Raw genomic sequence first — 12,828 nt, 5'->3', positions numbered from 1 at the left:
ATTATGGTATCCAAATACATTAATTAAATAAAACCTTTTTACATAAAAAATATAAAATGCATTAATTATGGAAAATATTACCTATAATTAATGTATTTCACATTTAATTATGATAATATTTTCCATAACTTATGGTTTTTATATGTATCTTTAGGACACATGTTATACAATCCCTTAGTTTTTATTAGTTTAAAATCTTAAATCTATTTTAGTTGTTATTAGTTTAGAACCTTTATTATAAATACTCATTGTATATATGAAGCTTTGTTAAATAATGAGTTTCAATGAAATAAATAGAAATCTCAAATTTAACTATATGGTACCAATGCTAGTTTTTTTGTTCATTGATGACCGAAGGAGGCACCAAGTGGAAGCACTAGAGAAAAGTCCACCATTGACGTTTATCGATAACTGAAGAAGGCACGCCTATTTAATCTATCTATCATCCTTAATAAATAAAGTTTTTTTTTTTTTTTGACACGTGTCAATCTCTCATGATTTTTGACACTTGTCATTTTATTATATTTTTTTAGAATAAATAATATACATATGTCAATTTGTAGGTTTTTCAAATTTTAAATTAAAAAGCCACATAATACTTATATATTTATATATGTAAAGTATTGACTGTAATTAATAGTTTCTTCGTTTCCACAAAAAATTAATAGTTTCTTTATTCCTTATTTTAAATTTTATTTAAAAAAATATTCCTTATCTTTTGTTTAATCAACTCGTGTAATACACGGGTTTTACATCTAATATCACTTGTAAACTATACAAACTCGTTGCCATTACACATAGAAAACCCTAACAATAGAAAAATCATTTTAGCCGCCATGATCTTTATCGTCAGTTGCCGTCGATTAATATGTTGCATCAAAATTCATTTTTGCCTTTTCCTTTCCCAATATGTTCTAACGTTGAACACGAAGGATGGGATAACATTAACATTGGTAAGTGTTATCAATTATGGGGACCTTCAAACCTAAAGTCGCCTATGCAAATTGGACATTGACATTCAACAAGGATAGAAAGTATGTGATCGGTAAGGGGAAGGTTGTGGATTAAGAATCGAATACGCACAATGCAGGAAGGAACCAGGTAATGGAATCGGTGGATAAGGTATCAACTACAATTTATGTAATGAATTTCCCCTTACGTAAGGAAACCCAAGATTTATGGACAATGTGTACCAAACTGGCCGGTCATGTTGGGATGTTAATATAGCACTATAAATGTCGAAATTAGGGAAATGGTTTGCCTTTGTGTGGTTTGTTAAAGTGGAGGATCTGAAAGAGTTGGTTATAAGTTTATGTAAAATTTCGATTGGTAGTGATACAAACAAAAAGTCATCAACTGTGGATGCGAAGGAAGGGAGTAATAGGCTTGTGTTTATGGAGAAAAATATACGAGTCGTGTATAGTGATGTTATGATCTTAAGATCTATGAATGTTGTTTTCAAAAAGATTACTTTTTCCATTCAAAAATATGTTTAAAAGAAAAACAAAAAAACGAACATTCAATAATATTATTAGAAGACTGATAGTTATCCGCTTTATTTTTCTAATTTGCTTATTCAACAAAAAAAAACGTTAAAAAAATCATTATTTAATTTAAATGAACAAAATGTTAAAAAAACAACGTAAATAATATATTCAAATAAAACGTTAAGAATATTAAAAGATTTTAAAAGCACAAAAACAAAGATAAATAAATAAAGCAATAAATAAATAATAGTAATATGATTTTATATAATTTAGTTAATTGATTTAAAAATATAAGAATAATTATAAATAATTTATATTAATTCTATTATAAAAAAAAGATAAAAGAGAATAATATATATATATATATATATATATATATATATATATATTGTTAAAAGAAAATTAAATAAAAAAAAAAAGAGTAATTTGTTCTTTTTATATGGAACAAAGACTTCTAGTACTATATTCACAAATCATACGGATGTAACGTACAAAAACCTATAATTTGACCAAACCACATGACCATTTCTTTAATTTAGGGTAAATTACATCAATCGTCCCTTGTGTAGGTACTAGAAAGCACGTTTGTTCTTTATTTTTAAAAATTAACTCGGACAGTCCATGTGTATATTTTTTCTTTCACGCTTAGTCCCTCCACGCATAAAAAGACTATTTTGCCCTTATTTATTTATTTTTTGATTTATTTTTCATTTATTTGTTATTGATTAATTATTTATGGATTTGTTTATAACTAATCTATTATTTTTTTTTAATTATAATTTTTCGAAATGGAAACACACCCTTAAATTAACTCTAACCCCTTTAGCCATCAACCACCAACAACTACAACACTACCAGTCACCTCCAGCCACAATCCACCTCTAGCCACCAGCCACCTCCGGCCACCATCCATCAACACCGAAAACTATCGGAAACTACAACTTATCTTCATCTCTTTTTCTGTCTCTCTCTCTCACACATACCTCTCTCTCATATCCCCTCTTTAAAATATGGTACCTCCACCTTTCACTACTAATACCTCATGAACCAATCAAAATGACCATCCACCGCTACTTAACCAAATCAAACCAAACCCAAAACATAGGCGGCATTCGAAACCCTAAGTAGCAGAGTTATAGAATCCTCATATCAGAACCGTAAGACGATGAAGGCGGCGATGTTTCCACCCTGAGACAATGAAGGTTCGAAGCAACTCACCTCTACGAAAAAAATGGTGCAAATCGTCCATCAGATCTATAAGCTTTGACAATCTACAACCGTCGTCTCTCGATTTATGAGTCCATCGATGAAGTTTTCAGGAGAACAGGTAGTGACGACGAAGGTGTAGATCTGAGATGTTGTAGATCTAACTAAGATGTCACCTTCTCAGGGAGGTAGCAGCCACGATCACGTGACAGTTCAAAAGAAGTTGAGGCGTTTATAAATAGTGAAGTTTTTGATGGTGACGGAGACGAAGATTTAGGTGGGTTTTTTTTAGGGTTTTAGACAAAGATATGAGATGGTGGTAGGTGACGGCGGTACACCGGAGGAAGTGGAGATGTTTCTGGTAGTAGTTTAGATATATGGTCGTGGTGGTGAACATTTCTGGTGATGCTATATAAAGTTTGAGAGAGAAAAACATAAATTAAATTAACAATCTTAAAAAGGTGGGGTATATGGGGCCACATTTCTTTTTTTAATTAAAAATAATAATAATAATAACATTAAATTAATAGAAAAAGAAATACACAAAGGGCATTATGGTTATTTTATATCTGTCATGGACTACATACGTAACATAAATGCATATCAGGGACGAAGCATGCAAGTTTTAAGCAAACGAGAGACGGTCCGAGTTAATTTTTAAAAATAGGGTCTAAACATGCTTTCTTGCACCTATATAACAGACGATTGGTGTAATTTACCCTTTAATTTACTCTGGAAATTGTCTTATAAGGGACAATTGGTGTAATTTACCTTTTAATTTATTCTGGAAATTGTGTATGTGGACAAAACTCATACTAAAAAAGAGAGGGTTAATATGGTTTGGAAAGTGATAAAAAGGTGGGAAAAAATAGTGATTTGGTGAGAGGGGTCCTTGAACTTAAAAGATGGGAAGGTTGCTTTTCACTTTTTCCAAACCTCCTCGATTCGAGGGTATGGTCAACAAGGCCCTATTTCTTTGAAGTACAACATTAAAAATTAGAGTAGAAGTAAAATTTTCGAGTACATTGTTATAATGGTTCTATGGTTTGAATATATTTATAATTTTGGTCTCTAAGTGTAAAATTAAAAGGCTCTATCTTTAAGATTTATATATATATATATATATATATATATATATATATATATATATATATATATATATATATATGTGTGTGTGTGTATATATATATATATATATATATATATATATATATATATATAGGCATAAGTTATTCTATTCAAAGTAATTATTGTGTTATTGTATACATAAATATGGGCCAATCATTTTACATATTTTAAGAAAGTGATTAATACATATTATTGAATTAAATATAATTGAAAAATACCATCTAATTTAACTAGAACGGTATTTTAGTCAATTAATACAGATTTAATAAAGGAAATTTTCATATTTTAAGGGATCATAGATTCTATTAATTATAAAAATCCGATTTTTACTAAATATAAGGTTTTTAATTCGAACATTCTTACAGAATATGTTTGACTATATTCAAAAATAAAAATATTCTAGAACAATAAAATAATAAAAATATTCTTGAACATATTTCTTGATCATGACTATAAAAATTTCTTGTAGAATAACAAATTCTCGAACCAACAATTGAAGAATTAAAACAAAAATTACATTAATTCTTATAGAATACATGTAACAATTGTAAAAAATTACATTTATTGTTAAAGAATAAAACTAAAAATCTTTCCAATCGGGAAAAAAAACATCAAAATCTAACAAATACACTAATCCATTCTAAAAGAATAATGTTGCTAAAAAACACTTTTAATTTTGTTGTCCGTTCTTCAAGCATCAACTTCTGTGAAAACAAATCCAATTGTAGTTTTGAATCCAATAACGCATTAGCAAATGATAAATAAAAAACTATATTCCTTTGGAAAAATATGCGGACTTGTTAACTGCACCAAAACCAATAACCAAAAATTGTAGAACATGTATAATCAATGAGAAAATATCCATATTCCATTCCAACAAAATTAGAATTTGTGTTTCCATTTCGATAGAATTTGAATTCGTGACTCCATTCCGATAGAATTGGAATGGTATAAAATACACACACCGATTTAATGGTTCTAGAACATCATAAGGGGGGAGATGAAGTTCATCAAGAACTATCCAATGACCATTTATACTCTGTTTCAGAAAGGGAAAATGTCACCGTAGCCCTACGAACTTTCACATTTTGGTTTAAAAGGTCCCTATTGTTATTTTTTGGCTTTATAAGGGTATGAATTCTCTTTTTACTGGCTAATTAGGGATTTTTCCCCAATTTTATCGGTTTCTAAGCCTAGTCATCACCTAACTCAGTTACAGAGTCAACTCGTCCAACTCAGATGACACATCAACGACTCACTAACGAGTTGCCTTGCTTGGGCCCTAAGGGTACAGTGTTCACCCAATTCATCACCCATTTTCGTTGCCAAATTTGTGAGATTCACCAAAATATCAGGTTGCCAGCCATCTCGTTATATCTTAACATGAAATCGAATTAGAGATTCTTGGATGATGCAGAAGTGTATGGATGAAGTCCTTGACTTGGCTCTCGCCATCGAAATGGTGGAAAGGGCATCCAGGGTCGGGGGCAGAAGCCGGAGCCAACGAACAACAATTGACGATTCTTATCCATGATTGTTAAATCTTTTGCTCATCTGTTCTGGAATCGATCTTTGTGAGTAATGGCATTATCGACATTAATTTTGATTTTATCAATTGATTCTTTGTTTAAAAAAAGTCTATCTACTCATTCTCGTTGCAACATCAATTTAGTTTCTTGTTTATGTCATTCGATGAAATTAATGATGATATGACAATTCGATGTTTTAAAGTTTTGAAAATACAGATAATTGTGGTAATGAACTCGACTGATGAGTTGTTTGATCTTAAAATCGTTTTGAAGAAGTGGGATTTAGTGTTTATGATGTGCTGGGTTCCGAATGGTTAATTTAACTCACAGGTTGTGTCATACGATCGAATGAAATCGTGACAGGAACTCAATGGAATGAAATCGCGTTTGTAAGGGTGTTCTTGTGAGTCAAACTAAAAAGGTCAAAATTGGAATTATTGATTTGTGAATGGTGTAATCAGATTTGAAGTGCAGATATCAGAAGCGCAACTTTCATTTGCCATCGGAAATTGAACAGATGTTCTTACGGGTCAATGGGAAAGTCAAAATTATGTTACATGCGAACGTTCGGCTCAGAATTGGCGTTGTGTTTGATTGATTTGGACGAATGGGTTCGTTGTTGGATACTTGACTTATCTCAGATTCTCAATTGGGGGTCGACGGATGCAGCCTATTGAGGTGTGCCAAGGAGTGCGAGTATGTCTCCAGCGGTGGCAGTCGTCGTTGTTTCTTGGAGTTGACTTTCAGAATTGAGATGGAATGATAACGGGGGTTGGGGTTGGGGGAGAGTAAGACGAAGAAGAAGCAATGAGAAAGAAAGAAAAGAAATGATGAATGCTATTTTGAGGGGAAGTGATGATAATGGCGATGGATTCCACATGGTTTTTCTCCCTCAATTTCATGCTCTCCTGTTTGTATACATTAGGTGGCATCTGATCTGGCAAATGAGTTGGATTTTTTTTAATGATGTGTATAAGATAACTGGCTGATTGTGAAAAGAGTGACCGGGTGACCCCTTCACTTTCTAGAAAATGGCCTTAAAAGCCAGTAAAAAGAGAATTCATGCCCTTATAAAGCCAAAAAATAACAATAGGGACCTTTTAAACCAAAATATGAAAGTTCGTAGGGCTACAGTGACATTGTCCCTTTCAAAAATCAGAATAGAAATCAAAAGCATAATCTATTTGAAAAGAAATAAGAGCAAACACCACATCAAAAATTAAATCACATTAGTATAAGGCAGGAAGCATACTAAAACCACGTTTTTGAAACAACATTACACACAAAAAGGTAAACATTACCTTGTTGTCATTAAAGAACTCTGCATCCAACATACTAAAACCACATTTAAGGCGGGAAGCATCATCTGCGTTTTTAGATTTTTTGTCACGGATAGAAAACTTAGGACTTGCACTATCCTGATTGAAAGATAATCCAATTTAGTGGAAAAGTATGAAATATGTGACAGCAGCCTATCAGATGCATTTATTACCTGGATAAAATGGTTCTAGATAGACTTGGAGCTTTTGAAACAACATTTTTCCTATTTTATTATAGGTACTCACCTGTACTTGTAGTATACCAATGGTTAATTCTGATGCAGGGAATTTAGTGACATGGAGTACAGAAACTATTGCTGCTAAACTATTGCTAAACAGATGTACAAGTGTTCATGATATGCAGAAACTATTGCTGCTAGCTCTCTAACAACGAACATTGTGGTGAATCCAGAACAGTTTAGTTGACTAATCATGCCAAAGCTGATTTCTAAATCAATTAGGAACATAAACATCGTAATAAATTACGATCTACAACAACAATAGCAAAAACAACCACAATATATGTAATATAGGGAGAAAGAGTACCATATCGGGCTATTCGCAAAGGCTCCAGTTGAGGATAGACGGCAGTCTGGAATTGAAGAACTGCTACAAAACAAAAATAGAGTGGAGTGCACGAGAGTGATAAACAGCAAACCACCGACGTTACGTGTCGGCCGGAGAGGTAACGGAGGAGCCCTGCCGGCCATCTTCTTCGATCATGTGTCTGTCGATTTGATTATACACGAATCTAGCGAGTGATCGGAGGGTTTTATGAGGGGGATAAATTTAGGGTTAGAAAAAGTCAATTAAATATAAACCTGTAGAAATTAGGTTAAAAGTCAATACCATGATTATTATTTTTGGAAGTTATTAATCATATTTCTAAATTACCCTTATTTATTTATTTAATTATTTAATTTTGATTGGCCGATATTTATGAATACAATAACACAATAATTAGTTTAAACAAATGAACCTAGCTCTCTCTCTCTCTCTCTCTCTCTATATATATATATATATATATATATATATATATATATATATATATATATATACTAGTCGTTTATCCACGCCAAACGACGTATGTAATTAATTTTTTTTTCAGCGACAGATACAAATAGTTTCTTTCAATAATTAGGTTTTGTTATGCACAACTACCGTCTATGTTCTTTGCCATTTCATTTATTCCTACAAACGTAGCCATAATTCTTAAAATTTTAATGCATTGAAGTTTACAGTGGTTTAGAAAGAAATTTTTTTAAGTAAATAAGATTAATATTGTTAATAGAAGGTTTTGGTTAATTTGGGATTAAAATTCTTTAAATACTTGTTACTTTAAAGAAATTGTGTTCAAGTGTCTCGAAGAGTTCCCAAAATACATGTGATGCTAAAAAACTGGGTGCAAGTCGGTTTAAAAAATTAAGTGCAAAAATATTGGCAATTAAGAGTTTTCAACATATAATAAAATATGCATCTATTATCTATTACTTTTAATAATGGGATGTAGCTTAAAGTCTAGGGTAAAATTTAACATTAAAAAAATTGAATCGTTAGCCTATTTGGACAGCTGTATTTAACGTTAATAATGTAAATTACAAAAAAGAGAAATTTTGTCTTTATAAATTTAAAGTCATCCTAACACAGCAAAATTGTCAAGAACCATCATCCATAGAACTTGTAACTCATGTTTTCTTGGTTGTTCAACTTCATTTAAATTATTATTAAAACTTAATCCATTGTGAAACACGCATACCCAATCACACTTTCATCGTTGGTTGTTTATCTTCCTTCAGATGTAAGCAACCTTACCATGCTTCTCCCAACCCTACTAAAGAAAACCATGAAAGAAAGTACCAAAATGCCATTTTTCACTGATAACAAAAATTAAGCAAATTATACAATGAATAACATGATACTTTCTATAATAATTCTTAATAACAAAGTATTTTCTTAAAATTTTAGAGATTTCTAGAATAAATGTTATTTTCTAGAATTTAAAATCACAAGTACCATCATACTTTGCTATAAAAACATGAAAATGAAAAAAGTAAGTTTCTATAATAGGTAAAGTAAATGTAAGTTGATTCCTATATAGGTATAGTTAGTGTCACTTTTCACTGTTAACTTAAAATTTTTGATATATTTTACGAAAATGCCTCTTTTATAGCAAAATGACATTTTTCACTTTACACTAAAACATGCCCGTGTTAACTTATAAAGCTAATGTATTTTTCTTTCTAAAATGCCACTTTTCACTATTAGGATAAGGTAAGCAAAATATATAATTTGTGAGTAGTTCTTGAATGTGAGTATTTCGAAGTAAAACTATGTCATCAGTGACCTCAGTGCTTAAAACATTCTAAATAATAATACACTTTAAAATGGAAAATGGGCTCACTGTACTTTTAAATGGTTAAACGGTATGGTACATGCACTTTAAAAGCAATAGCATTGTATTTTTCTAAAAAATTTCTTAAATAGAAATGTAGCGTTCTGAAATTAACAAATTTTGGAATAAATGGTATTTTCTAGAATTTAAAATTGTAGACACAAATGTACATTGCTATAAAAAATAAAAAATTATGAAGTACATTACTTTAAATGTTATTTCTATACACCATGCATGTATATTACATCAAATTTCAAGGGGGGGGGGGGGGGGGGGGGGGGGTTAGATAAAATTACAATTTTGAACTCATTCGAACAAGGGCTAGGGTAAAAACGACTAAATCTCATTCGAACATAGACTTGGTTTGACATCAAAACTCATTATCAAGAATGCCAACAACATCAAAATTTAGGAGAAAAAAAATGAAGTTTTTGACCTCATTGGAACATGGGTAAGGGTGAAAACGACTTAACCTCTATCATATATCAAATTTATAACAAAAATCCATACTAATTTTGTAGGTTATAACATCCTACTACAAAACAACATTTTCGTATTTTTTGTACTAAAAACATTATCCTACTTTTAAGAAAAAAATGGTGAAAATATTATAAACAACATGTAACAACATAAACGCAATTTCATCTAAAAATTTGAGTTCTAGACTAAAAGTTATTTCTTGGAAAAATGTAAATTGCATAATTATTATATATACCTATAGAAATCGGTTTGCAAAACTAGGGCTGACAATTCTCGACACGACCCACGACACGAAACGAAATAAATGGGTTTGGGTTGAGTTTTTCAACCCGCCAATCCGCCAACCCGCCAACTCGTCAACCCGTTTATTAAATGGGTTATATATGAGTTTCTCAAAAAATAAATGGGTTGACCCACCAACCTGTTTATATTTTTAATAATATATATACATACACACACACACACGCATATATATATATATATATATATATATATATATATATATATATATATATACACACACATTATTTTTACATGTATTTATGTATCAAGTATCAATATTTAATAAGTATTATCTATGTTTGTATTAATGTTTAGTTTGAACATGTTTCTATGAATGTTTCTTAATTTTCATTTGGATGTTTAAGACTTAAGTGGTTAAGTGTCTAAAATTCGGATATGTTTGAACCAACCATCAAGAATTTATTCATGTTTAATTGTCAATTTTATTTATGGAATCTGACCCACGAACCCGCCAACCTGTGAACCCGTATAAATAAATGGGTTGGCGGGTCATATATGGGTTTATGTTTCAAACCCGTCAACCCGTGACCCGCCAACCCGTGATCTGTATATTTAAATGGGTCGTGTTTGGGTTGACATATTTTGACCCGCCAACCCGCGACACACCAACCCGAACACGACACGATTGCCAGCCCTATGCAAAACCAAGTAGTTCTTTTGAAAATTACATAAAAATAAAAGTTAAGTTACTAAATAACAACTTACGTTAATCATTCACCTATAATTGTAACAATTATAAAACAATAATGGTTTAGTGAGATTATACTTACCTAGCAGTGAAAAATCACAATCATTTGAGAAATCAACTCCAATACTTAATTTACCAGACCATACTTGTCCCTTCAATATAATAAAAAAAGAAAAAGAAAAAAGAAAAGAAAACTATACTTACTCTATCAACTGGGGTTAATGGTCATTATAGATACAAAAGTCTAAATCAGACAAACTCTTTTGAAGGAAACTGCAACTATGTAAAATGAAGCACATCATGCTTCTATTTACAGTCCATTGTTGTAACAAATGAATATCTTGAGAAGCAAATATTATATCAGATATAGTTCAGCCCATCTCGCGTGCAAATGGAACAAGAGCATTCCCATCAAACTCATCATTTGTAACTCCATTTCCGACAAGTTACCCCTATTTTAAAGAACACATATGGCATAAATTTATACAAAAAAATAACAACAAATCAAGACATATAATTTATATACCAAACCCCAACTTCCATACTTGCTTCTTCCTGGTTCGTCCATAAGCATGTTACGTTCTGTTTCACTTTAACTCAAATTGAGGGAAGACATGCAAAGACTCAACCACAATTAATTCTCATTTTTGGCTGCTATTTTCCAACATTTGAAACGAAATCATCACCACACATACATAACAATCGATGGAGAGATGCTTACCAGTTCATCAAATCACTATTGTCTCCTCATATTCGATTCAAAACCGGAAGGGAATAACTTATTGACAAAGGATTCAGCCGTTTTATGGGCAACTACTGCTATTAGACTTCAATTTTTTATTTTAGTTACCCCATTTCAGATAGCCGATTCCATTGGTCTTTTTTCAATCAGGTTAGCCTATTTGGCCATTACGACCTACACGAAAACATGTGTTCACCACCATATATCATGAAAGTTAATAACAATTACATGGTTTAAGTAGTTCCTGGTTGGTTATTTCAAATGACAATTCAATGTAAGCTACACCTTATTAAAAATCATTAAAAAGAAATGGAAAAAAATCACAAAGTTATATATTAAGCACTGGGAAAAAATCGATCTATACCCTTTGTCTTTATCTTCCATCTCTGGCAAACAGGGTAATCCAAGCTTTATGAAAATCCTAGATCTGCTTCTTCGTTAGAGTTAATCATTGGGAAAAAGGTTAATTAAATCATTAATAAATAAAACCCAGAAATAAAAAACATTAACTGATTAGATAAAAGAATGTGATGTACTTACGTTCAGATATACAAACCAGATGAATCACATAGAAAAAGAACACATAAAAGAAATGAAATCCTGAAACCGAAAAAATAAAGCATCAATTACCTTAATTTTTACATTACCTTTTGAGATATTGATGTTTTGTTGAAGAAATTAGTATGAATTTATCAAATACCGCCTCATTTTCCATAAAATTTCAAGTAACAAACCAAAATCCCTAATTTATGCTCAATAAAAAGAGCCTTTATAATGAAATCCGATGAATTTACCTTTATGCATTCACGATGAAATCAAAAGACCACACATCAATTGTCTTCCATAGTATCGATTAGTGATAAAGGACAAGGTTGGCGGAGGACGAAGTTGGAGCGGGGTTCATTGGGCGGAGTGGCAGGGGTGGCGCTAGAGTGGGTGTTGTTGATTTGGTACCGGCACACTTAGTGGTCGTAGTAACGGTGATAGACGACGTTGGCTTGTTGAAGGTGGTGAGGGTTGTAACTGAGTTTCTTGTAGATATAGAGAGAGACGAAGTGAGAGTTACATATCTCGTTTTTTACCAATTCAAGTGGGTAAAAGTGAGGAATACCAATTCAAACTTCAAGGATTAAATGACCAATTCAAAACATGCGATATAGTGGGATACAATAGGGAGGTTTTTGGGTGGGATAAGAATGCAGACCAAGTCAAGTCAAGATCAATGGAGGTTAACTTTTTCAATGGTAAATGCATATTTAAGTTGTTGTAAATGTTGCTTTAAGGTGTGTACCTCTTAAAATTCAGCATTTGAGGCTAAATGCTTATTAATGTGTGTGTGTGTGTGTATATATATGTATATATATATATATATATATATATATATATATATATATATACTAGCCGTTTACCCGCGCCAAGCGACGGGTGTGACAATGGTGGTTGAATGCTGAAAGATGAATTAAACCCTAGAAATGGAAACGACAACGATATATATATATATATATATATATCGAAGATTTGTGAACAGAAATTACGAGATTTGGGGATATACGG

General features: G+C 31.5%; 1 long non-coding RNA gene across 2 annotated transcripts; it reads right to left on the bottom strand.

Annotated features, from left to right (window-relative positions):
- Window positions 1-10,637: 10,637 nt before the first annotated feature.
- Window positions 10,638-12,423, bottom strand: LOC145100406 (uncharacterized). Of its 2 annotated transcripts, XR_013705021.1 has the most exons (4): window positions 12,069-12,423; window positions 11,815-11,874; window positions 11,639-11,701; window positions 10,638-11,448 (listed from the first exon to the last, which is right to left on the bottom strand). It is a non-coding gene; the product is annotated as an uncharacterized LOC145100406 (long non-coding RNA). The 2 variants fall into 2 exon arrangements; XR_013705020.1 differs by having other exon boundaries at window positions 10,638-11,874.
- Window positions 12,424-12,828: the final 405 nt, after the last annotated feature.

This window comes from Lactuca serriola, chromosome 4 (assembly GCF_051521515.1).
Source record: "Lactuca serriola cultivar US96UC23 chromosome 4, Lser_US96UC23_V15, whole genome shotgun sequence".
Classification (NCBI taxonomy): Eukaryota; Viridiplantae; Streptophyta; class Magnoliopsida; order Asterales; family Asteraceae; genus Lactuca; species Lactuca serriola.
This window is presented reverse-complemented; position numbering and strand designations above follow the sequence as displayed.